Genomic DNA, 27,282 nt, shown 5'->3' on the forward strand with positions numbered 1-27,282 from the left:
AGAGATACGTAGGGGCTACGGGGTCAGGCTCACAGAAATCCCCAAAGTGCTGAGGTGCAAGGAAATCAGAGAAAGGGAGCAAACCAGACCGCCCTCCCTTAGGCATGTGTGTGTGTGTGTGTGGGGGGGGGTGTCTTTTTTTATGACGGTCACCTGTGACCAACACGGAATAACCAGACCCTAAAAAGAAGTAAGCCATTAAAGACGTTATCACCAGTCCTTACTCAAGCCAAGACATCATAAGAATGATAAGGCCACAAGCTCCCTGGTCAGTTCTAAATGCCAGTGGAGACCCACACTGGCAACCTGTCGGGACCCCTCTCACACCTGAGAGCTTTTTCCGTATCTTCAATAAAACTCTATCGCTTTACTCACTGCCCTTTGTCCGTGAGAGTCGTGAGACAAGAACCTCGCCCTCCTGCTTTACTACAAGCTTGTGATGGGTTGAATCTTTCTGAGCGAGCCACCTCAAATTCTAGTATTCAAAAGTGTATAGCAAAGGACTTCTGCTTCCAGCCAAGATGGGAGAAGAATATTCAGATTTATCTTCTCACCTTAAACAACCAGACAAAATATAAGAAACAATAGTTATCAAAGATTTGGCAATAAGCAGCCTAGGACAATGAACTTGAGAAAGGGGAAGCAAAAGAGCAGAGCTCTACTGTTGCCCCGGTTTGCCAGCTGCAGGGTGTTTCCAGCGGACGGGCCCCTCCTCGGGTGGGGGAGACAGAGCTGGGAGTCTCGCTCCGGGCAGCCTGAGCTTACGCAGAGGAGGGCTGGGGAGGAGAGAGCCCCGGAGGTCTGCGGAGGGTCCCCTTGAGTTCTCAGCTGATACAGATGAGCACAGACGTGAGGTTGGGGAAAGAACGAGAAAGGAGCAGAGGAACAATCCCCAGGCATTCACAGGGCTCGGAAGAGTCTGTGTTTTCACCAGCAGAGTGAAAAAACCTTGTAAACCTAGGGCATGGACTAGAATACCCAAAAAGTTATCACTGGGGAGCAGGGCAAGTTAGCCCTAGACTAGACGTTGCCCTGCTTCCACCTTAGAAGAGTCTTAAAGCAAGCCTCAAAAGGATCAAATGATTCTCAACTACTTTAACTGCAGCCCAGAATAAAGCTGAAGAATATTCAAGAGACTGCAAGGCTGTCCCGCACCAGTGACTTAAAAGTCATACTGTCTTGTATGTAGTAGAAAATTACCAGGTACGCAAAGAAGCAGGAAAATACAACCTAGAATGAGGAGAAAAATCAATGAACTGAAACCAACCCTGATGGTGGAGAACAGAGGAGTTTTAGGGCAGTGAAACGACTCTGCAGGATACCGTAACGGTGGATACCCGTCCTTATACATTCGTCAAAACCCAGAGAATGTACAATGCCGAGAGTGAACCCTGATGTAAACGTGGGCTTTGGGTGATAATGGTGTGTCATGTAGGCTCATCGATTGTACGAACGTACCAGTTTGGTGGGGGATGTTGCCAGCGGAAGAGGTTGTGCATAGGTAGGGGCGGGGGCATGTGAGAACTCTCTCATGCCTCTCCATTCTGCTGTACCCTAGAAGTGCTCTAAAAAATAATGGTTATAGGGGAGCCCCGGTAGCTCAGTCGGTTAGGTGTCTGACTCTTGATTTCGGCTCAGGTTGTGATCTCAGGGTTCATGAGATCGAGCCCTGCATCTGGCTCTGTGCTGAGTGTGGAGTCTGCTTAAGATTCTCTCTCCCTCTCCCTCTGCGCCCCCTCTCTCTTTAAACTAAACTAAACTAGAATAGTTTATTAATTTAAAAAAAAGTACTGATACGTGATGGTCAGATAAAGATTACAGCCCCATGCCCACACTTCTGAGAGCATATGGAGAAGAGAAAGAGGACTGGAAGTTTCATGTTGATGCTGAGCTAGACTTAGAAAAAGAGGCCCCAGTTCCAGAAAACACTGAAGACACGATTTTCCCCAGAAAACGCGTTCCCTTTGCTCTACATCCCCAGCTCAGTGAATGACACCCCCAGGTACCCCTGATTCTTACATCTCTCGAACCCCACATTCAGCTAGTTCCTAAATCCCACTGATCTTGTCTCCGAAATGCCTCTCAGTTTGCTTCTCCTCCTCCCGTTCTAATCCAGGCCCTCCAAGCCTCTCACAAACTCACTATTGGACATTGCAAATTCATGTTATCCCTCTGGGTCTGGGTGTGCCCCTCTATAAAATAAAAGGATTGCCTGATGGACTCCAGAGGGCCTTCTCGCTTTTAAAGTCTGGGCTTCAGTGATGTTTTAGAGCATGCATATACAGAGACCTCTTTTATTTCACACTAACGGAGCTAGATTCTGACGTGGTTGTATCTAGAGAGGAGCAAGTTATAAGTTATAAATGTGCCCTGCACAAAGTATTTGCTGAATAAATAAATGAGAGTTTAAAGCAAAATGAAACGAAAACCAAGCAAAACGCCTACCAAACCCGAATAATTATACTCAGCAGAGCAGGCTTCTGTTTGGGGTAGGCTGGGTGATGACTCTCCCCCAAGGACGGCCACCCCCTCATCCCCAGAGCCTGTGAACTTTATCTTACATGGCAAAAAGGATTTTGCAGATGCGATAAAGTCAAGGATCTGGAGATGGGGAGATTATCCCGGATTATCTGGGTGGGCTCGATATAGTTGCACGGGTCCTCGGAAGAGAGAGGCTGCAGACTTTGAAGATGTCAGAAGGGGACACGAACCAAGGAGCACAGGTAGCGTGTAGAAACTGAAGGAGGCAGGAATTGGATTTTCTCTTCTGAGCCTCCCGAAGAAACACAGCCCTGTCGATACCGTGATTTTAGGATTTCTGACTTCTAGAGCTGTAAGGTAATAACTTGTATTATTTTAAGCCGCTAAACGGGTAGTGATCTGTCGCAGAAGCAATAGGAAAGTAATACACAGTCCTTGTTTCCCTATTAACTTCTTATATTTACTGGAAAGACATTTAACCTTCCTGGGCCTCTGTTTCACTTTCAGTCCAAAAAGGTTAGAACTATCTCTCCTCCGTGAGGCAAACAAGAAACGAAATAGTACGTAAGACTAGTCGAAATAATAGAAATACTACTCATAATGCCAGCACTACCAGCACTGATGTGACTTCTCACGTGGTGCGAATGCCTTCCTGACATTATTTCATTCAAACTCCTCAGCAATCTTACGAAGTAGAGATCATTCCCCACCTTTAAGTAGATGGAAACCCGAGACTTGGGAAGGTCAAGAGAACTTGCCCGGGCTCACACCACTAACAGCGGGAGGAGCCGGAATTCGGTCCCAGGTCTGTCTGACCGCACACAGGTGCTTGCTCATTTTGTTCTTCTGGCAGTTACACGTTTTCTGTGAGTGGGGACCGTGATGATGATGATGGTGGTGATTACTGTGCCACTGTCATTCTTCCCTCCTCACTCCTCTTTCCGGCACCAACGTCTGATTGCTCCGCTCATCGTATGCCAGCTTGTCAGCGGCTTGTCACAGAAGTGATTGAGATGCTAATTCAGCATTACGACGCTCCGGCTGGGCGAGGTGGGCAAAGGCTGGGCAGATGTTCGTTTCTCCGAGAGCGAATGGCTCTGAGGTTTGGAAATGGGGACGCCCCTCCCACCGTGCCCAAGAGAGACACAGTCGCACATGGTGAGGAGAGCGCTCAGCCATGCGGGCGAGAAGACAGGGCACGGATGCCGGCTGCCTCGGGAGTCTCTCCAGACTGCGGAGAGGCACAAGAGTGAACCCTGGGGTCTTCCTGGAGGGGGCTGTGCGGTTTGAGCACCTCGCATTTTTCTTTTTATAAAACATGCGAATCGCAGCCAGTTTTCCAATCCTCTTTCCTCTTCGTTCATTTACCTGCTTCCTCTTCCTTTTTCTTTCCCTCACCTTTGATTTTTCACGCTTCCCCCCATTGTTCTGAGATCTGCTCGTTTGGAAGGGGTTGGCTTGGCTAATAGCAATCAGGGCCACAGGGGCCGACTCGGCAGGAGCTGTGCCGTTTGCTTTGAAGGTTGTTGAGACTGTTTGGATTAATCACATTCATTCTAATATTTCCCCCGTTTCTGATCATCAAAGAGCTCAGAAAGGTTTGAGCTGGTGCAGAATTGCTCCTAGTTTGTCCTTGGGAGCAAGTGTCTGGAACGGGGTCGATCTAAAAATGTTTTCTGAGTGAAGCCCTGTTAATGGGGCAGGCTGCAAATTCACATCAAGGGAGTGTCATCTTTCAAAACAGCTTCTTGGCAGAACGGGATGTGGAATTTCAGAGAAATCCGAATCGGCTCAGCTTCCATTCGATGAACTCCTTGATTCCAGGCTGTGCCAAGTGGAATCTGGGGGCTGCGGGCTGTGAAAAATTGACATCTTCAGTGGCAGCATGCCTCAGAAAGGTCAGACGTCCTTTGGGATGAAACAGTCATCAGTTTGAAGGAGGGTTTTTTTCTTCTTCCCCTTTTCTGTGCTCCTCTGCGTTTCCTTTTCTAGGTACTTTTTTTTTGGACTTTTGGTTTGGTTGATGTGTTTTGTTTAGCTTAGTCGGGTGGAGGTCAAAGATGGAACGTTTGCAGTGGGGGCTGGGGGATGCTTGTGGACTGAGCCTCATTGTGACGGGCTCTCTTCTCCTCACATTGACTGTAAGCTCTCTGAGGACAGGGGCCACGATTTCATCTTTCACCCCCCCTCCCCCAGCCTGGTACCCTGCACAGCCGACCCCCAGCCCACGTTTGGTGACTTACTCCGGGACACATGCGTCTGCTGTGGCTCCAGCTACACAACCAGGCCACTCGAAGACACGACGGGGTAGGTCCTAGACTCCATCTGCCTTCTTCATAGACTGTTGGATCTAGAGAAGGCCTTCGATCCTTGCAGCTTTTCCAGGCTGTGTGCCTTCTGATCCTCCACTCACCTTCCTTCTCTGGCTTCTCTCCTGGCTCCAAGGCCCTGTCCTCATTTCCACATCTATCCCTACCTCTCACTTCGATGGCCTTTTCTCTCTTAGAAAGCAAAATGAAACAAATCAAAAAAGCCTAATCCAAACATTCTTTAATTCAAAAAGGAACACATGTTCACTGTAGGAAACTTAAAAAACAGAGAAAGACACCAGAAGTATAAAGAAAAATAACTGAAATGACCTGTAATCCCATCATCAGAGATCACCATTGTAGTTATCGTTTCTTTCTAGTTTTTAAAATGGGACGTGTCTGCATGTGCGTGTGTCTGCATGTGCGTGTGTCTGTATGTGTGCATAGACATATATGTATTTCTAATTTACAGTCCCGATTTTACAACTTACTATTTTGTCTTGGACATTTCCCCACGACATCCCTAATTGGCTTCCACAGCCACAGACAACTCCAGTGTGTGGCTGTACCAGAATTCTTTGGCCAATTTTCTGCTGTTGTGATCTAAGTTATAACTCTTGTTTTTTTCCCCCAAATGTCAACAACACTGTGATGCAAGTTCTATTTATGGGCCTCTTTCTACATCCCAGATGAATATCTTTTTGAATGAATTCCTGTAAGTGGAATTACTAGGTTAAGTGACCTGAACATGTAAGACCCTTAATACATAATGTCACTGTCTGTTCACCCCACCCTAGCTCTTACTGCTCTTACTCGTGCAAACCACCAACAGATTGTGCTTGTGGCCATAGTGGGTCCTGCCTGTCACAAGTCGCACCTGTCCTTTCCCCATGGGAACCTACCCCTTGGGGGTATGGTATTTATCATTCATGTTCCTGTAGCATCTGCCAGCCCCACCGGAGAGCCCCAGGGCAGGTGCAAGGGAGTGAGTTATCGCCTCCATTTCCTTGAGTCCGTGCCGTGCATTTAAGAAGGATTCGGATACTTTCCTTTCATCACACACCCTCCCCTGGGACTATGAAGGAGTGAAGGAATTCGGGGTTGGGGGGGAACTGAGGATACCTTTGAGGTGGATCAACAGCTGGGAAGTCTCAGCTGGGAACATGCCAGAATGACATACGAATGTGGATGGTCATAGATTTCCTGTTTTGCACCATTTCTTTCTTTTTTTTTTTTTAAAAAGATTTTATTTATTTATTTGACAGAGAGACAGCGAGAGAGGGAACACAAGCAGGGGGAGTGGGAGAGGAAGAAGCAGACTCCCAGCAGAGCACGGAGCCTGATGCGGGGCTCGATCCCGGAATGCCGGGTTCACACCCTGAGCCGAAGGCAGACGTTTAACGACTGAGCCACCCAGGCGCCCCTGGTTTTGCACCATTTCATGTAACGCAGAAGGAAGACAGGAGGATGGGGAGTCAGGAGTCCTGGGTTCTAGTTTTGATTCTGTGGGCATTAGCTGAGTGACCTTGGGGGGTCCCTGAACCAATTCAAGCCCCCTCCCCATCTGTAAAGTATGCATCGTAATCATGCCTTCCAGATGTGGTAGTTGAGATGCTGAGACGAGATGTGTATCAGTGCTCTGTCACCTGCAGGGAAGTGCTATTGTCTGCACGTGGACTCCATCTGAAACCTTCCTAGCCGTGTGTCATTCTCACGAGTTTCAGGACACTGTCTGTGGGCCTTTGGGCCACTGAGTTTGGATCTGCCTGGTGTAGGTCATCGGAAACTGGCATAAAGGAGGACACCCATTGTCTTAGTATAGTGATTTCTGCAGACTTGGAGTTTTCTAGTAGGGAGCTGTGGTCCCAGACCCGGCCCCCCAGTGGCCTTGTGATCTGTGCTGACTCGTGTAACCTCCTCAGAGCCTCAGCTTCCTCACCTATGAGCTGAGTGACGGCCTGAAGTGGACAGAATGCACCTTGCGCTCTGGAGGGTGTGGCCAGATGGCCTGCCGAGGCAGGCGCAAGTTGGAAAACAGAAGAACAATGGAAGAAGCTACTATTTGTTGAGTGCCTACTATGTGCCAGGGGTTTTATTGATATCCTCTCATGGAGTCTTTGATTCATTCATTCATCTGTTCATACATATAATACAGAGAGAACGAAAAGCAAGTACGTATACGAAGTTATGTGCTAGGCTAGAAACTAGGAGTAAAACAGGATATAAAATAGACAAGGTTAAGGCTCGTGACCTTCTAACCACTTTATACGAAATGAGAATTTGGTAAAATCTTGAGCACAGCACCTGGTGCATGGAGGGTTCCGTTTTCTAGTAGTCTGCACGCCCGTAGATGAAAGAAGCGCATGGAAGTTTTTCTGCAGCTGGGACAGTGAGGAGCCTCAGGGCAACCTGCGGGGCATCGTCTTTCCCCATGGGAACGATGCTGGGAAAGAGACAGTCTTCCCTATGAGAACTGCTCTCTCTGCTGTGGAAGAGCCCCCACAAGCCGGATGAGCGGGGGGCCGGGGCTGCGGGAGGTCACGCGACCAGAGCTCCGAGGGCGGCTCCTGTCCCTCAGCTTGGGTTGGGCCTCTCGCCATTCGTGGGGAACGCGAAGGGCCAGGCACTTCGCAAAGACATTTCATTCAATCCCCCAGCAGCCTCGCATGGGAGGCTCTAGCACCTCACTTTGACAGATGGAGGAGGCCAGGCTCGGAGGCTCGCTCAGTGTCCCCGGCCAGCCAGTGGGAACACATGGATTTGAAATCAGGCCTGTCTGGCTCCAGGAGAACCCTAACGGCGAGCCGTCACGGGGGTGCCCTGTGGTCGGAGTAGGCGCTATTCCTTGGAGGACAGCGGCGTCAATCTCTTTGGGGATGAACACCGAGTTGGTGAATTAGCCAGGAACTTCCTAGCTCCTTGTTTCTCTTCGGATGCTCTTTTGGCCATTTCCTTACTTCTTTTCTCCCACCACAGAGGCGGAGTCCCCTTATAGAAAACGTGCTGTAACAACAGTGCCCGGAGTGGAGGGCCCAGCTTAGAGTGCAAACCCTGCCTCGGTGTAAAGAGCCCACGCACAACTCCACACTAACGCTTGGGGAGGGAACACTAGTGCGTAGCCTGAGAAGAGGTATGGAGTAGCCAGAATCCTTTATGAGGAGATACAATTGACCCTAAGAAGGAGAGATACGGTAACTACACAGACTGGTACAAAGGTGGGGAATGGTGGGAAAGAACAGCCCATACCCTTTTAACTAGGAGGGTTTAGCAAATCAAAGTACAGGACACCCAGTTATATATGAATTGCAGATAAATAGTGGGCACTTTTTTAGTATAAGTATTTCCCATACAATATTGGGGACACACTTATATCAAAATGTATTCATTATTTATCTGAAATTCCAATTTAATTGGATGTCTTATATTTTATCTGGCAACCCCAGTTTAACATCTCTCCTGGCTTCTTTACTTTTGAGGTTGCATGACCTACTTAAGAAAATGAAAGAGCCCTGAGTTGGGCTGTTAGTCTTTGCTCTGACCAGCTGGGTGGTCTCGGGCAAGTCACTTGTCTTGCCCAAGCTTCACTTTCCTTGCCTGTCAATGCAGCTTAGTATGTGCATCACAGATGTTGTCAAAAGAATAACATCAGAATGAAAGGATTAGCTACTGAAAGCGAGTCCTGGAAGGGCAATCTAGGTGTTTGAATATAAGTAAAATAATATAGCAGGCACGTTGGCTATGGGAAACTAACTAGTTTACTTATCAGTAGACTGATGAATTTGAGGTTAACTTGCTTCTAAACTCCTGGAAATCTCTTGACCCAAACTACCCATTGGTTTGAGGGAATTTGTGGCATTTTTGCAAAATACGTGGTTGCGAATAATGCCAAGACAAGGCATAGGACAATGCCAGAGAATAACACACTCGAGCTAAAGAGGGCAGAAATGTGAGCTTTGTCTTACCTGAATTGGGTATTCATTCCCCTCCCCTCATAATTATTTACTATTGAATTTCTTTGTGGGCGGTGATGCCAACGGGCATTGCCTTAGCCAGAATAATTAGACTATATTAGACTCTACATATTTCTCAGGATGAAGTATAATAAATTCTTCTGTAATTTCCAAATTATTTTTATTACAATGCTTCCTATATGTCAGGTTAGCTATGTGCAGGACTTGCTTGTGGCCTCATGAGGTTGTTATGAGCTTCTAAGCAGACCAGGACCTTATAACCAGTGATAAAATCCTCCCAGAACACAGAACACTTTCCCACCTAAGGGCTTTTGCACTAGCTGTGCCCTTTGCCTGGAATGCTCTGCTGGCTCTTTGCAGGGCTGGCTTCTCCTCAACTTCACCTTCTCAGGGAGGCTTTTCTTTTTCTTTTCTTTTCTTTTTTTTTTTAAAGATTTTATTCATTTATTTGACAGAGATAGCCAGTGAGAGAGGGAACACAAGCAGGGGGAGTGGGAGAGGAAGAAGCAGGCTCCTAGCGGTGGAGCCTCATGTGGGGCTCGATCCCAGAACGCTGGGATCACGCCCTGAGCCAAAGGCAGACGCTTAACGACTGCACCACCCAGGCGCCCCAGGGAGGCCTTTCTTGATCTCTCTGTATAAACTAAGTTGTCCTGTTATTCCCTATTAGCATTTTGCTGATTGTTTCATAATGTTTTTCAAGACCTGGAATGATTTTGTTTTGTTTACTTGTCTATTACGGTATTTCCTGGAGCCTAACATGCCATGGTTAGTATGATACAGCCTTGCTTTAGATACCACTAAAAAGGAAAAAAGAAGGCTACAAATTAAGCTGTGACATGACGCCTTAATGATAGTCCTGTGTCATGCATGGCTTGGTCACAGTAGCCTCTCATTGCTTTCAGATTTCTTTCATCTATTTTGGGGGTTTGGCCATTTCCTTCTGCCAGTTGCTTTGGTTAGAGTGTAACGGACAATCCTTTTGCACACGCATCAGTAAGGCACCATATGCTGTGATTATCTTCCCATAAACCACTTGTTTGTTACTTTGTAAAAAATTATGGGAGAGCTGTCATTTCTCCAATAATAAATGTCAAATGTATGCCTTCACACCGTCTCCATGCCTTTTTACGTGCAAATCATAGGTTAGTCTTTTCAAAAACATTTTAACTGGCAATGAAGCTTGACCCATGTAGTCCCAATAATGCACAAAACTCAGTTGAAGTGATGATAATATGAGCGCTTCTGATCAATCTCACAGCCATGGCTTAGCCCCAGTGTTTGTAAGATATCTTCTACTTTCAAACACATTTTAATTATGAAGAAATGTGTGCTTTCGAATCGACGAAATAAAGTATCTGTTTCCTCTACCAGGAAGCTGAGCTCTTGTCCATTGTGTCTGCCACTGTGTGCCCAGCACCCAGCACAATGTTGGTATACAGAAAGTACTCAATAAATGTGTCGCATGAATGGAGGAATTGATATAATCCTGTACTTGTACATTTTTGTTCACTGTGGAATTGATTGAAGTCGTACGGAGATAAAAGAGTATATAAATAGCTTCTGCTGTTTTTAAAAACTCATTTGTTGTGAATCCGTACCAAGCTTGATCATACCAAGCAGAGACTAAATTTTGACCGGCAAAGATATGGTTGATTCCCATGGATAGAATTCTCATCATCATAGTAGGAAGTACTTGGTAACATTTTTCAGTTTCCCAACATAGACATGCTATCAGGTAGTGATGGGAGTGATTCCTGGTCACTGGGCAGTGCAGGCTGGGGTGCATAGGGTCAGGGCTGCGTCCCTGTGAATGACGAGACAAAGCGCTCAGAGTCCACGGAGGGCCCAGGCTTGCTGAAGGGCTGGCGAGCCCTAGTGCGGCTATTAGGCTTTAGAAAGACATGAAGAGCTAGGGCTATGCCAGTGAGGACAAGAAAGGAATTTTGAAGGAGATTACACACACACACACACACACACACACACACACACACACACACACACACGGCTAGCATGTGCTTACATGAACCCTTGGGTTGGATGGCATCACTTCCCTTTGCAGATGGGGAAACCGACACTCAGAAGGAGTAACCTTCCTGTAGCTAGTGGATGGCTCGTCTAGGATTCCAGTCTGAGTCTTCCTAATTCTACAGCTGCGACTTTGTCAACCACTCTCCACTGACTCAGAAAACCTGGGATTTGTGGACTGTCCAACAGGAGTTATGGACATTCAGGAAGACTTGGGCCGGCACTGGAATTAAAATGACGAATGTGGCTCACCATTTGGTGGGAAGTCAAGGTGTTGAATCTGATGGATTCTATCCTCTCTGAACCATTGGCTATGGACTGATGTATTTCCGGACAACACACCGAGGGGAACTTGTGGATTTGAGTAAACAGCGAAGAGAGGATTCTGATGACGTGTCCCCCCGCATTCCCCACATATCCTGCTTATTGTACTTCATTTCGCTTGGCTTTGTTTGTTAGTCTTTTTGGCAGGTACCCAAAGAGTTACCACATGTGGTCTGCCTTGCCTTAGGACTGGACACAAATGCCCTGGGGGGTTGTGAAGGGAGGAGGCCCGGCGGCCACTTGCACCCCAGAGAGAGCAGGGCTGAGAAGCCAGGGAGGAAGAAAGGAAGACGCATAAAATGGTGAGAAAAAGTAACAAGAAGGAAGGGTTAAAACCCTACATTCCTTTCACCAGGGTCAGGACACTCCGAATTGTTCTTCACACTGGACAGGGTACAAGAAAGAATGGGGAGAAGAAGGCATCAGAAAAGCCAGGACTAATGAGAACCTTTGCAGAAACAACTTCAGCCTTAAAGATGCTCCCTCAGCCCCCGACACTGCCTTTGGGGAAGATTACAGCTTCATTTCGGAGCAAAGGCAATGCATACACACCTTCCCATATTAACGCATTTGTTCAGTTCAACGCTAGTGAAGGGGGTGGGGAGGCCCCTGCAGGAAAGCAGGGAGCTAGGAAAGGCATTTTCTGTTTTACCAAAGTGTGAGTGTTAAGACTCTCCCCACCCCCACAGGGACCACCGGGCACTAGTTAAACCCCTGAGATCTTTGCTCAGGTCACTTGTCACGAAAGGAACTGATGGGCCTCACTACTGCTTTGGGGATGATGGGCTTCATTAACGCAAGGGTGGCAGTGCCTGGTGGAGTCTAGGTTTTAAAGTTACTGGTCAACTGTCCTGTCTGCATTCCAGAATTCCAAAAGCCGAAATTTGTCCGAGGGACCACTACTTTCTTCTTATTTTAGGAGGGGCTGTGTTGGTGAGCCCCTTCGGTTATGGAAGTAAAACAACTATCTATACTTTTCCGGGAGGAGGGGGACGGCGTGATTCAAAGAAGTAATTCAACCATAGATATGTCACATGACCTGCAGGCAGATGACTGTTCACACTCCAAGAACGGGTGATCCCATTTGTATGTTTAATAGTGAGCTAGGTCAAGTCAAGTTAGTTCGGCTTGCATTGGTTTCATTTTTTTTTAAAGAGACTAAAGAGAACAGACATATTTTTCGCTTTTGGTTAAAAAGACACTTGAAAAGATAAGAGAGAGAAAAAAGAAGGACTTCCAAACAGTTTCGCCGCTGTGAAAACCAGTTTTGTTTCTGAGTGGATCAGTACAGGTAGAAGTGATGGTGGTGTTTGCCTCGTTGGCCCGACACACCGGTGGTGCCTGCCTTCAGCAGGGGTGGGGGTGGGGGAAGCCAGCAGGGCTGGGGTGTCGAGAAACAGCCAGCTTGGAGCGGAGCACAATTTGAGGCTGTGTCTCCAGGAAGAACACTCCTGCTTCGTCGGCAGGGCCTCTCGGCAGTTGCTATCATCGGGAGAAAAAGAATATTGCCGGCCACACGGGTTTCTCCGAAGCTGGGGGTCTGGATTGGAATCGTGGGTGTTAACTGGGAGTGAAGGGGGAGTAGAAGGCGCCTGGGTCCCTTTTGCTGTGCCTTCTCCTCAGCCCCTACCCTGCTCAGGGCCCCTCCCCCCAGCAGTGGCTGTCCTGGAACAGCTGGTCGGGTGTCTTTTGTGGAAACGTACCCTTTCAGTTGGGCAGAGCTGAGCCAGTGTGCCACCCCCACGCAGGCCGGCTGTGGCTTCTATTTCTGGGTCCTGGCATAGCTGTGGTTTTAAAGATCAACGAAAGCAGCACAACAACGCCCTTGTCCCCAGTGACGCCACGGATGGTGTGGCCATCTCTTTGCTAGATGGTCTCTCCTGCCCCAGGCTAAGGAGGGCCCCGTTGTAAGGCACAGGTTTGGGGGGGAAGGAGTCCCACACAGGTGTTTGTGTGAGACCAGAGCAGGGCAGACAGGTGCTGTAGAGGGGTCCAAGTGCAGCCATGAGGACAGGGTCGAGGGAGATGGATTGCAGCTGAGCTGACTGCCATCCCCTCTAAGGAATTCCCTCCAGACTGGCAGACTCCAACCAGGTGGATTCCTCTATCAGAGCCCAGGGTGCTGGTGGTGCGGTTGCCCAAAGGGGGCAACAGCCACCTCCTGTGAATGGGGGGCTCACGGGGCTGCATGGCGCTGGCTCCCCCAGAGCTGATCAACGGCCTGCAGCCCCAAGAATGCAATTTGACGTCCCGGGAATGGAAGCGGATGCTCAGGGATGGGGGTGATGGTTTTGGCCTTGGACTGTTGATTTGGGTGGGAAGTGGCTGGGGAGCTAGACATTTAGCCACTTGAGCTTGTTCTGAGAAGACTAAGGGAGAGGGGACTGGCAACCATGTCACCTGAGGACCAGTTGAAGGGATATTTAGCCAAAGAAGAGAAAGGCTGATATGGGGCTGGGTGGAGTAGGAAGGAAACACATCTTGGTACAATAAAGGGAGGAACATTCTAACAGCAGTGGATTGGGTCATGCCAACAGTCTACCTTTATACTCCTGGAATGCTTGTCCTACCTCAGAGAGCTTCCTGCCCACCAGGCTGCCGGTCCTGCGACAATGACTGAGTACTCAATGTGCGCCGAGCCCTGTTCTAAATGCTTTTTTGGGTACATTACCTCATTTAGTCCTCTCAACAGCCCTATGAAGTAGACCAGTCTTTTATTATCCCACCTTGAAAGATGAAGAAGCTGAGGCTCAGGGGTGGGACGACCTGCCTGAGGCCACCTGGCTGGTGAGAGGCCATGGGAGGGGGGTGCATGGAGCAGAAGCTCGGGTCAGGTCAGCACATTTGTCTGTCTGCCCCTACCAGCTCCACCCTGGCCTAGCACCGAATAGCCTTCTAGTGGCTTCCCTGCCCGTTCAGTCCCTTCTGATGCGAGGCTGGTCTTCTCTTCCAGTGTGTCATGTCAGGCTTCAGGCGCAGCAGAAAGTTGGGGACCCTCTGACGCCCAGGGTCTGAGCCATTTCATTCTCTTTGCCTGAGAGGTTGTTCCAGTGTCTGTGTGGCTCAGGTTTTGAAGCCTCCCGTGACGGAGAATATCTGACCATGTGAGCTCTATTCTTCTGTGCTTGTGTCCCCAGTACCACCTGAGAACCGGGAGATCGTTTCTTTGCCACCAGAAGCATGACACGCCTTATCATATTTATTTAGTTAGTTTACGGGGTGGGGGGGCCGAGGAGAGACTCTTCAAGCAGACTCCCTGCTGAGCGCAGAGCTCAACTCGGGGCTGGATCCCAGGTACCCCGAGATTACGACCTCAGCCGAAATCAAGAGTCAGACGCTTCAGTGACTGAGCCACCCAGGCGCCCCGCATGACAGGCCTCATAAAACAGGGGACAGCTCTCCAGGCTCTCCTGGCGTTGAGCTCATGGGGCCATTTGATTCATGGGCGCCCCGTGGGACTTAGAGTCCGTTACTCCCGGTGTGCCGCTTTCTGGTGACAAGGACACTGGTGTTTGATGGTGCCATGTTATTTCGGTCTCATTTCTGACAATGGCAGAAATTTCCTTTCTTTTGATACATTTGAAATTGCCAGGAGAAGGAGAAAAAGAGGAAGACAACCCAAATGTGTTCTTAACAACCAAAAAACTAGAAAATGAGTTGTTGAGAGCTTCGAGGAGAGACCAAGCCGGGGCCTCAAGGCTGGTGGACGCAGCAGTGTGGTCCCCAGACCCCGCTCTGCTCTGCCTCACCTGGCTGCCCCCAAAAGCCCCCTTTGATGTTGGGAGGGGGCATGGGGGATTGCCCTCCAGTGACAGAACTGGAGATAATGGAAATTTCTTTGTAGTTTTGGCTTGAAGACTGCCTGCCGGAGACCCTGACACCATCTCTTTTCTGAGAGGTCCAAGGCTGGGCACGGGTTTAGAAAAGAAAAATTTAGAAGGGGCAGCTGTCATCACTTCCACCCCGTGGTTTCTGACAATGGCATATTTATTTTCCTCTGCCCTGAGAGATTATTGCTCTAGATGGGGCTGGAATAACTTCACTATAAAGAAGACACTTAAGCCGGGGAGCCTGGGGTTTCTGTGAGCCCAGGGGGAGCTCATTTTACTCTAACTAGGATGCCACGTGGGCCGTACTCCTGCCTGGTCTGTCAGACGAGGATTTCTCATGGGGGTACAGAGTTCTGTGGTAGACGGGGATTTCTGAGAAATCTTTTCTTTTTTTCCACTTAAAAATTATGTCCTATCGGATCTTGAAACAGATCATGGGCTTGGGAGTGGGACTCTCTGGTTTTCTTATGAAAATGCCAACCTGTGGGATGCCTGGGTGGTTCTGCCTTCAGCTCAGGTCATGATCCCAGGGTCCTGGAATCGAGTCCCGCATCGGGCTCTTCGCTCAGCAGAGAGCCTGCTTCTCCCTCTGCCTGCAGCTCCCCCGGCTCGTGCTCTCTCTCTCTGATAGATAGATAGATAGATAGATAGATAAAGGAAAGAAAGAAAATTCCAACCTGAGGAAACAGGACTAGGCTGTGTGTGTGTGTGTGTGTGTGTGTGTGTGTGTGTGTGTGAAGTGTACCCTGGGTTCTGAGTGCTGTGGGTCCCCAGTGCCTGGAGAGTCACAGGCAGGGCCTGATGTGCAATCTCTCCATGGCTTCTGCTACTTCTCTCTGCTCTCAGAACCTTATTCGGTGCTTGGTCCCTGGCATGTGCCGAGCCTCACAAAGACAGGTGTCGGCAGCAGCTCCAGTGCCATGTGCGCTTGGTGGGCAACGAGGGGCTGAGCCCTGTCCTCACCCTGCTCTGGAATGAGCACGTGGATTGGAAGCCTGAGCTCCTGGTGACAAGAGACTTAGGGTGGTGCTTGCTTGGATGGCAGGTAAGGATGATGGGTGCTGGGACCACGTGCGGGGCCCTGCCCATGCAGACAGAACCCTCTTGGAGTTCCGCCAAAGATGCCTTTGTGCCCCAGGGTCCCAGTTACCCTAAGGCCTGTGCTGCCCCTAAAGTCATCTCACAAATGACCTCTCCTGACTCCTTCTTTTAGACAGTAACCTTAGCCTCTTCCCTCCTGCTCTGGCCTCCGAATCAACAGCAGGCCAGTCTGGCGACAGATTCTGACCAGGGTTTAAGGAACACACCCAGTTCTCTTATCCCAGAAAGAAAATAAAATCCTGGTTCTACCACTTTATAGGGTGTGTGACTCTGGGCAAATTAGTTAACTTCTCTGAGCCTCAGTTCCTTCATTTTTGTCATGGGATTAGCAATGTCGTCCTCTTTCAATTGTGAGGATTAAAAGAGATTATCTCTCTGTAATAATAGCTAATTAATTGTCTATCTCATAGAGTTGTTATAATGATAATAGTTGATGTTCATGAAGTATATGTATAAATTATTTATGTTTGTACTATCTTCAGTGCTGCCTAGCACATATGATGGGGGTGTTTGTTGTAAAAAAAAAAAAAAAAAAAGAAAGGCCAAGTAAAGTGTTTCATTACTTCATGGGTTCATTGAATCTTTGCCGAATGATTAGGAACGATCTACAGACTGAGAGCTTCTCAGGGTGGAGGGAACCATGTCTCATTGATCTTTATGCACCCCAAATCCAATATGCTGTCTGGTGCCTAGGAACACCCCAAGACTTGCTGACGGAATACATGTCAGTGGATGGATAAACATGCCTTACTTGTGTTATACTTCCCTTCAGCACTGGAAGTCTAGTTTTAGAAAACTTACTTCTGATTTTGGAACATTATACCGTGGTGAGCACACATGGATGACCTGGAGCTGACTGCTCTGACATTTGTAACTCCAAAGCAAGAGTGGCGGCAAGCTACATGATAGCGCTTTTGCAAAAGAGGGAGAAATTGACACGGAAGCGAGCACAACATTTACAGGCCCAGTATAGGGGCCGAGTAATAATGCTCCCCACACACTTCTTTCTTTTAATGAAAGACATACTTGGCACTGCTGTGTGCCAGGTGGTGCTCAGGATACATAGGCGGGTAAGTCGCTGCCTGCTGCCCAGGCCTGTACAGTCTGGCGGGGAGGTGGGTCCTGTGCGTAAAGAGCGACGTGGGCTATGGCCATGTGCGGGAGAGGGGCAGACAGTGCTGTGCGGCTTCACGGGAGGGAAAGGCCCAGGGGTTTCGGAGTGGGAGTGGGACCTCAGAGCAACAGCAGAGAAAAAGAAAGAGAAAGACACCGTGTTAAGTCAGCTCCTTCTTGCCACATTCCAAGAACTGTCACTGAAGGTGTCACTGTCGCGAAGGCCCATGCGAGGCTCCAAATTAACAGGCCTCGCCCTTCAGTTCCCTAACCAGGGCTTAGGTCCAGCCTCGGGCACCTTCCGCGACTGCCTCCGTCGCGGCCCCCACAGCTCCAGGATTTCATTAAATTCAGGCCTACCCAGGCGTGGGGCTGAGCCAGGGTTTTACTCTTACCCTCTAACACCAAGATATATAACAGATATCTGGTTAATCTTGAAATCCTCGGGTTTCCCTGCCTAAGTTCAGGCTGTGGAAAATTCCAGAAGGGTGGAGATCCAGAGGCCCCAAGATTGCATTGATATCTGTTTTCAGAATCACCGTGTTAGAGCCTGATGAACGGACTTCCGCTAAGAAAGAAATTTGGGGTTTGCTTATTCTAAAAAATCTCAGCACAGTAATTTCCTCATGAGGAAATTGGCTTCTGCAGAGAGTTTTAAAAATGGCATTGTGAAAACTGGTAAATATATTTGTGGCAATTTATCGTACCTTCCCTCCTTGTGATTAGACCCAATCAGATGTCACATCTCAGTTCAGCCCGCACTGATGGAAGTCCCTATAAAAGCTAGAGCTGATTAAGCTCCCTTCCTCCTTCCTCCCCATCCTGTCACCAACTATGATTTCTTTGTTCATTGACGCAGACGTTAAAAATAAGTTGAAAATGTTTCTAAATTCCTTGTCATTCTGGGAGAAGATCTGTCATCACCAAAGAACTACTAGGGTGTCGAAAAAAGAAACAAAAAACTAGAGCATAAAAAATAGTAAGAGGGCCTTTCAGGTAGTTAGTTAGCCTGGGACAAGATGGAGGCATTTGAATGTGAATGCGCGGATGCTGAGCTGCCTCGGATCTTTTCCAGAGAGAGCGTAGGTGTAAAGGGGGAAGCTGCTGGGTGCTCTGGGGCCGGGGGTTGGGGGTTGGTGGTGGCTCTCGAGCTGCAGAGGAGAGGGGCTACAGGGGGCATCTTGAAGTGGAATCCACACTGGGCCAGTGCTGGGGCCTAGTCGAGAAGTAGAAGCCCCTGAGGGGAGCAGGTCTCAGGAAGTCAGAGCCTGACAGAGGCCTGCTGGGGTTAACCCCGGGGTCTGGCGGCTCCCCGGTTTGGGGTCTGGAAGACTGGGCGAACCGTGGCAGAGATAAGATGTGTCATCCAGGGGTATGATGGTCCCTGCGTGTGAATCTCTCTTCTCGAGCCAACACATGACTGTAGACTCGACCCCTCTTGGCTGTACCCCCAAATAACCTGCTGGTTCCTTGAGCGCTATTTTGTGACAAGAAACAGTGCAGAATTCATAGGGGCGAGGAAAAAAGACTTTTAAAGCTGCCACTCAGCAAACTGCCCAACGCAGGACTGGGTGTGTGCGTGTTTGGCGTTTCCCTCTCTGCTGGGCTGCCACCAGCGCCATCGGTCTCCGTCCTTCCCCGAGCCAGCCTGGCCTCTCTCGTGTGGAGCCATCCTCTTCTGCCCTGAAGGGAGAATTCTCATGCTCCTGTTGCTCAGCGAAGCAAGGTGGCCACTCAGTGCCAGATGCGTCATGTGTCTTGTCCCCATGCTCTGTGGGGGCTCACCCGCCCCTCTCCTTGTAACAGTCTCCTAAAATATGTCTCCCGACCACATATAGCGCTCCCTCTGAGGGTAGCTTTGGTCACTATTACTTTCTGGATTCCAGTGTAGAAATGAATGTGGGTTTGGGTGGAAGGAGCCCACAGCTGCTGCTGGGCAGAGCCGGCATTTGATCCTGGGTTTTGGACTCCCGGTCCGGTGCTCCTTCCGCAGTATCAGACAAGGGGTGAAGGGGAAGGGTCCTGGCTCAGGCTGCTGGGGATTCCGCACCAAACAGAAAGTTGGGCCATCAGTGTTCTGAACTTTTTCTTCATTACTACTCCCTAAGGAGTCTTTTTAGCATTTTTTTCCTGATTGCCCATCCATGAGATTTTAACACCGCCAGCTCTGTTTCTGCACTGCACTGTGTGTCTGCTTTGTAATAAAAAGAATCCGCTTTCTGTGTCCCCCTCCCTACAAACCACTTTTCACCCCCTTTGAGCAGCATTGCCCTTGTGGTTGAGAATGCGTGGACTCTCAGCGGTCCTCCAAGTGTGGTCGTCTGACCAGCAGCACCTGGGAACTTGTTAGAAATGCAAATTCCGGGTCCTGCCCTGGACTGAACTGAACCAGACACTCTGGGGGTGGGCCCAGCCGGCGGTGTTTTAATAAGCCATCCACGGGCTTCTGCGGCCTGCTGGAGTTTGAGAACCATTGGACTGGCTGATAGAGGACACCATTGGTTTTTTTTCAGTTCAACAACAGAGGAAGAATTATTAGAGCCTGCCCGAGGGAAACGCAAATATTCACTGTCTTGTTAAACACTCATTCCTAATTAATTGTGATCGTGGTCAGGATTCATTTTTTTCAATCCTCCCATGCTTTTTAAGCACCTGTTTTGCCCCAGGTATGCAGGGCCCTGCGGGCAGGGAAGAGCCAGATCCCGTGGGGCTTGAGCTGTGGATACCACTTCGGGGTCCTGTTTAGGAAAAGGAATACGAAATCATGGCCACCCGGTTGAGTAGAGGGCTTAGGGAGGGGCTTGGGCATGTGAGGGGTCTTGACCCCCAAGCTCCGCGGGCTCTGTGCACGTCGGTTCAGTGGGTGGTGGTGGTGCTGCGGGTCACTCGAATGGCAGCTGGGCAGACACGTCTACTGCCCGGCAGCGGGCTGAGGGGGGTGGGGCGCACCAGGCACCTGCCAGGGAGGCACATAGGCAGCTGGGGCCTGGAGTGGGGAGAGTGTCACCGTGATGTGGGGTCTGGGAAAAACCCTGTGGGAGGTGTATTTTGGTTTCTGGAAGAGGCACACCAATGGAGAGGGGGAGGGCTCCCATGACAAGGGCACTGGGGAGAATTGGGAGGGAGGGACGGACGCGTAAGCATGTTTTTATCTGCTGGTTCCGAGGCATTTTCTAGGGGCTCACCGTGCCCTCATGAAAACACAGAGAAACCACGTTCCCCTCTGGTTGGCAGTGGAGCCTTATTTGCCACAAGGGGCAGGAGCTGCATTTCCCGAGAAGGTCTCTGGGCTCAGAGACCCCTTCTCCTTGCCCACTAGCCACAGGCTGACGTCCTCCCCTTCCTCATCCATTCCTGAGAATGAGTGGCTGACAGATGGTCCCGCTGTGGTGGGCAGGGCTCTGACAGGGGCGCCATTTGTCATTCGGTTGGGGGCAGAGGCATGAACTGTACTTGGGTATTCGGATTTACAGCCCACCGGCCAGCCTCCTCCGCAGCTCTGCTGCCTGGGAATGAGAGCTGTCTGTTCTGTCCTCCTCAGTGGCAGCTGTAACTACCGCAATTTTCCCAGTGGACACCTCTAAGGAACCAGTTATTTTTAAAAGGCAGTGCATTTGCACCTCAGCAGCTCCATCAAACCCATCAATCAGGAGTTACTTTAATAGGGGAAAATTTCTGTAGCAGGGCTTGGGTCTTTCCTTAATTCACCTCGTTAGAATTGGCCAAAATTGTGCTGAGGTGTAATTAAGGTATTCAGAGTTAGTCTTCTCTCTGGAAAAACATGCAAGAAGTCAATTGTCGTCTGTTTTATGAACAGCGGTCTTGATGTATCGTGTTGGGCTTTCTTTGTGCACCAGAAAAGCCTGATATCTTTTCCTGTCATTCTCCTCTTCCTTCCTCCCTTTCTTCCCTTCTCCCTCCCTCCCTCCCTTGTCCTTTCCTCCTTCTCATTCACGGAGCTTTTACTCCATGCCAAGCAATTGTTGGGCACTGGGACCAAGGATGGATAAGACAAGGTGTCCAACCGTAGGTGACTACCTGTAAGCAAACAGGAACAGAGCACCTCAGAAGGCGTCGGTCAGTCCCATGGAATGGGTTTCTCAATCTCAGAACGACTGGCATTGGGAACCGGGTAACTATTTGCTAGGTGACAGTAGCACCCTCTTCTCCCATTGCGACAACCAGAAATGTCCCCAGACAATGTGACGTGTCCGGGGGGGGGGGCTGTGAGTGGGCAAAAATCGCTCCAGTTGAAGACCACTGAGAACCACTGCCCTAGACCGAACTCCCCAACGGCCAGACCTCCTTTCCCGGCTCTGCTGCTTGGAGTGAGCTGTGTGACCAGAAGCAACTCGCTTACTCTCTTTGGGCTTCCCTTTTCTTACTTGCAAAATGAGAGTTGGTGGGGCGGGGGGGGCACCTGGGTGGCTCAGTCGGTTCTGCCTTGGGCTCAGGTCATGATCCTGGGCTCCCAGGATCGAGCCCCATGTGGGGCTCGCTGCTCAGCGGGGATCCGCTTCTCCCTCTGACCCTCCCTCCTCTCATCCTTTCTCTCTCTCTCTCACTCTCTCTCTCTCAAATAAATAAATAAAATCTTTAAAAAAATGAAAGTTAGGAAAACACTCCTTCCACATCCTATGAGTCTGCGGAAGTTTGGCTCTATTATAACATATTAGGTCACTTGCTCTGGAAAGGTAGAGATAAAGTTTATGCTTTCCCATATACTTACAGTGCCGAGGACAGAAGCCTAATCCTTCCATTAATACTAACACCAGTACTAATACTCATACTAGCACTAACACTAGTGAGCAAATACTTACAGATGCTATGTATCGAAGAAATAGGGCCTGTGGTCAAGAAGTTTATATTCTTTGTGGAAAAAGATGTCAGTCCCAAGCCTACCTGTGTTAGAATCCTGGTTCTGCCTCACATAGACTGGGAGGCTTTGAATGAGTTGCTTACCCTCTGAGCCTCAGTTTCCTCATCTGTTAAAATGGAGGTGGTGCTATTTACGACATCAGTGCTGCTGTGAAGATTTAATGCGACAGAACAGTACCTGGCACATCGTGCTCAGTAAGGGTCGGCTGGGGTAGCTGTGAACGCGGGACTGCTTTACCGGCACGAAGTCATCATGGTTCCCTGCTCAGGGCGGGACACACACAAGTGAGTCCTGCCAGTGTTCAGAAGGAACACTCTCCCACAGGGAGAGAAACGGAATTATGAGGAGTAGCTCTGAAGGTTGCATATACTTTTTTTGGGTGGGGTGCTATGGGGCAGGTGAGGAGGGCATTAGAGGAGGCTCAGAAGTGCTCAGTGGATAACTGGTGGAATCATGGAGGCTTTATACAGATCTAAGTCACTCAGAGCGGGGAAGTTAACTGCCCAAGGCCACACCAAAGACAAGATCAGAGCCGGGATTAGTGCCCCAGATTCTTGGCTCCTGTCCGGTGCCTCTGTTGTCTGACCAGCATGGTTGGGGTTCTAGAAAGAGGCATTTCTTAGTGAGGAGTTAAAGTGCCTGGAGTTAAAGTTCTGTTTTGAAAGCCCCTAGGGCAGGGACAGGGGCAGGGCAGGGGAGGGGAGGAGGGTTGGGCAGGTTGGGATCGATGACACTAGAGCTGAGTGATTGGGAACCTGTCATATCTCCGGGAGGGCTGGGCTGAAGGCTTACTTTCGTATTGTTTATTAAATAGAAACACCAGGGTCGCTAAGGAAATGCAGTGAAGGGAGGGCCTGTAAGTGAAGAGTACAGATTATCTCCAAGCAAGAACCAATGCGACCTTCAGGCTCTGTGTTTGCGTTCAGGTGAAAGGCTAATTATAAATTGGCTCTAACGGACGGTTAAAGAGGTTCCACCCAAGCTGTATTTTGCAACACTTCATTCTCTGACGTTGAGTCTTGGCGATCTGAGATATGCACAGGCACTGATTTGTACAGGCGGGTTGGGCCCGAGAGTGCAACAGAGTAGGAGTCCTCAGAATTGTGTGCCACCCCACGACTGCTAAACAACCAAAATAGCATTGCCTTATATTTGCGGAACCCTGCTTGATGGTTTCGTAGACATCGTTGAGCCCTGACAACTCTGTTACCCTTATTTTATCTAAGTGCAAACTGAGGCTGGGTGAGGTTAATCCTGGATACCTCCCACTGTGGACCTCACCATGCCCTGCACCCTCCTAGGTTAGCCAGTCTCCTAGAAGGCCCCGAAGGTCCCTGCCTGCCAGTCTTCACCCCTGTGTGTGGGCGCCTCCCACACCATACCAGGGTTCATCTGTGGGACCAATAGCACTTAGCAGAAGGATGTCGCTGCTGGGATTAGACAGGGCCTTCTGTATCAGAGTCTCTCTCTCTCTCTCTTTCCTTCCCCCGATCTCTCCTTTTGGCAGGAGCCAGCTGCCACATCCTAGTCAGCTCCATGGTGAGGCCACCACAGCAAGGAACTGAAACTTCTGCTGAACAGCCAGCCAGGACCCGAGTCCTGCCAATAACCACCCCTCTCCCTGCCCTAGAATGAGCTTGTAAGTGATTCTTCAGCCCCAATCGAGTCTGGAGGTGACCGCAGCCCCTGCTGACCTGCAACCTCGTGAGAGGTCCTGAGCTGGGTACAACCTCATAAAAGACCACCCCACTAAGTCAGGGCCGCACCAGCCAGCTGCTCCCCAATGTCTGGTTCTTAGTAACTGTGGCATTGTAGATATTTCTTGTTTCAAGCTGCTAGATCTGGAGGTGATTTGTTAGGTGGCAATGATAACTCACATACCCTCTGACTGAGAGGTAGGAAGACCTCTGCCTGAGCCCCTTTCCTCTGCCTGAGCCCCTCCCCTCAAAACCTCTTTTCCCCTGGGTTGTTCCAGCCAACAAAATCCCATCACAGCTGATTCATCCTCTTGGGTTAACCGTGACCATCTTCACAGGACTTTTACTAGGAAAATGCCCCTGGGAGATGAAGTCACTACTTAAGGAGTATCCTTTTATTTATATATATAAATATATATATAAATATATATATTTGGACATATATATATATATATATATTTTAAGAGGGCCATTTGTATGTGGCCTTATATTTTTTAAAAATTGAGACCCATAGGGTCTAATGTATACAAACTAGGCATGATTCAAATACAGGTCTAGCATTTTGGAGTCTTCATTGCGTCTGTTTTTCGTAGTTCTCCACGCTGCCCCAATTTTGTGACATCAGTTTAGTAGAATTAAATTTGAGCAGCTCCAAATGATACTCTGTCTCCTACAGCACTGGATGCTGGTCCAAGTGCACATGGTGTCGGGGCAGGGGGGGGGGTGTCTCTGGCCGAAAAGACCTCCTTGGCTTGTTATTTACATGACTTCCTAATCACGGGAATATATATTTTCCTTAAAAAAAGTCTCTGATGAGGTTGGGGGGGTGCTTTCAGTTTGATGAGAATATGGGATATCATGGGGCAGGAGGATGGTGAGTGGGAAGCATTCTCAGTATGAGTTTATTAAGTCAGTTTTCCTTACAACAGAGTGAAAGTTCTGGATCATGGGCAAGATGGGAAAGCACGAGAAATAAGAGGCACAAGAAGGGAAAATAAACTTTGATGTGATGTTGAAGATTTGCTTAGGGCGCCTCTCTCCTGCCCTCGGCTCGTTGTCTGGAGGGAAAGTTCTCATAAATAAGTCTAATTGTGGATTTCCATCCTGCCCAAAGGGATGTTTACTTTTTTTTTTTTTAATATTTTATTTATTTATTTGAGAGACAGAGTGAGAGGTGGTGAGGGACAGAGGGAGAAGCAGGCTCCCCGCTGAGCAGGGAGCCCGATGCAGGGCTGGATCCCAGCACCCTGGGCTCCCGACCTGAGCCGAAGATAGACGCTTAACTGACTGAGCCACCCAGACGCCCTGGGATAATTATGTTTACGAAGAGGTTGAAGCATTTAAAAGAAGGAACACAAATTGAGCAATTTCAGGCACCAGGTGAAGATGGAGCGGAGTGGCATTTGCTGAGCAGAGCACCTTTGCTAGGCCCTTCGATTTGGTCTTCAGAACTCTGCCACCGGCATGACCAGCCTGAGGTTTGGGTGCCCACACTGACAGAGCCAAGTGACATAGGATGGAGGCTGGACTCCCCGAGGGGGACTTTGGGCTCCTAGGGGCTGTTTGGTTTGGGACAAGTAACTTAGCCTCCCTGAATTGTCCTCGTCTATAAAATAGAGCGATAGTTCCTACCTCCCACATTTGTGGGAGGTTTAGAATGAGACAATGCTTGGGACAGATCTGCCATATACTAAGGATAAAGGTTAATTATTAAAGCTACGTTATATGTTTCTATTCTGGCTACATCTGTATTATAGTAATATTAATTCCTGCAAGATCAGTTAATTACAGGAATATTACTCAATTACAGAGATTCACTATAAAGCCTCCATGGCCACAGGCAGAGAACATGGTTTAGGTTCTTCCCACTTGTCTGACCTCCCCTATAGGCCCTTCACAACCAGCAGAGCAGGAGCTGGGGGCCAAGTGGGCCACCGGCCACGCGATGAGAGTGGTTGTGTGTCTGGGTGGAAGGGCTGGGGAGCCTCTCTCTGCGTCCAGAATCTGGGTGGTACTTCTGTACTTGGCAGGCACCGTCCCTTTCTGGGCCGGGAAGCCTGAACAATGGGTGCGCTGTTGCTTGCTGGGACCGTGTCTCGTATCTAACTGGGTCAGAAATGCAGCTAGTCGAGTGGGCCCCTGGCTCCGGGTCATGTGTGACAGTGCAGGCAGAGAGGCTTCCCGCTCTCCGGGTCTGTTGGCACCCCAGCAAGGGTCCACCTGCAGTCGTATGCCAGGCAGCGCCCCCAGCACCACGGAGCTCCCCCAGGGATCAACAGCCCTCTTACATGACAGCCTGTGGTTAGTACCAGGAGGAAGGGGAGGAACAGTGCTGGGCGCCCCTGGTCAGGCAATGGCAGGGGCCCACCAGAGCCTGAATCCCATGCTTGTCCCTGGAGCGGTGCCCCTCACTGAACAACGGGGCAGGACCGTGGCGTTGTTGCTGCCTGACGGCCAGCTACCACTCTGTAACCTGTATTTAGCAGAGACATAGCTTGGGAATGCATCAGGACTTTGCTCTCTGGAGTAGGGGGGTGGCGGGGGCAGAGGGATGGATTAAACTAACCTCGGCACCTCTTATGTTCCACGTAGTGGGTCAGGTACTTCACATTCGTTTTGCCTCTTAAACCTCACAACAGAGGTGATAGCGTAACTATTCGCACTTTATAGGCCAGGAGACCAGGAGTCAAGTGACTGGCCCGAGAGGACGCAGCCAATCAGCGGCCGAGTTAGGATGAGACCTGTGACTGGCCCAGACCCGCACCCTTGGCCGCTCTCTGGCATTGCCTTGCTGCACTAGGACCCTGTTACTTCTCCCTCGCATTTAGAATGGGGACCCCTTGTCATTTCTTGAAATGCCAGCTTCTGAACTTCCTGCTTTGGGCCTTTCCTGGGCTCTCGGGGCAGGGCTGTGTAGACAGACGTGTGCCCTCCTGAGGCTATGGCTGGCAGGAGCTAAGGACTGGGTCACCCGCTCTTCGGACAGGGCTCCTTTGACCTGTTCTTAAAGGGTGCTTTTGTTTCTTCCTTGCAGATTTTAGGGGATAAATCTGGGAATGACTTTGAGGCTGCAGTCTAGAAATCCAACCCCTGGGGAACTCCACTCCATCCATCCAGCTGACTTAACGGGAGCGTGCTTTCCTTCGCAGGTGGGCTGCAGCACCTGGGTGTCATTTGACTCCTCCAGCTTCCTGGCTGTGGGTCCTCCGAGACCTGAAGCTTTTGCAGGCGCTTCTGCCCTCCCTAATAATGGGTTGGCTGTCAGTCATCAGAGCCGGAAGCCACCAGGTAACACCTCTCCTTGCTCCGCTCCTGCTCCCTGGTTGCTTTGGAGACAGAACAGGGCTCCACCCAGTCCTGGACCTGGGTTCCGAAAGCCAGAGATGATGGTGGGAGAAACTCCGTCTCCGTACTTCACTGTGGTGTTTTAATTTATATTCATCCGGAGAGTGGCAGATTAGAGGTTGTGAAACTATCAGGGAAAAACAGCTTCTAAAAATACAAGTGTTGCTAGCGCGATGGGCCCGATTTGGAAAGAGGGCGTCTTGC

The 27,282-nt window shown here is 49.6% G+C and overlaps 1 protein-coding gene and 1 long non-coding RNA gene across 2 annotated transcripts in view; one reads left to right on the forward strand and one right to left on the reverse strand.

Moving 5' to 3' along the window:
- LOC121100226 overlaps window positions 1-27,015 on the forward strand; it is a 78,056-nt gene extending 51,041 nt beyond the window's left edge. The window contains exon 4 of the long non-coding RNA XR_005831974.1: window positions 26,883-27,015. This is a non-coding gene — a long non-coding RNA (uncharacterized LOC121100226). The remainder of the gene's footprint in view (window positions 1-26,882) is intronic.
- Window positions 1-27,282, reverse strand: part of LIPC (lipase C, hepatic type) — a 154,759-nt gene that overhangs the window by 50,533 nt on the left and 76,944 nt on the right. The window lies entirely within an intron of this gene.

Source organism: Ursus maritimus, unplaced genomic scaffold (assembly GCF_017311325.1).
Source record: "Ursus maritimus isolate PB19 unplaced genomic scaffold, ASM1731132v1 scaffold_35, whole genome shotgun sequence".
NCBI classification, from domain to species: domain Eukaryota; kingdom Metazoa; phylum Chordata; class Mammalia; order Carnivora; family Ursidae; genus Ursus; species Ursus maritimus.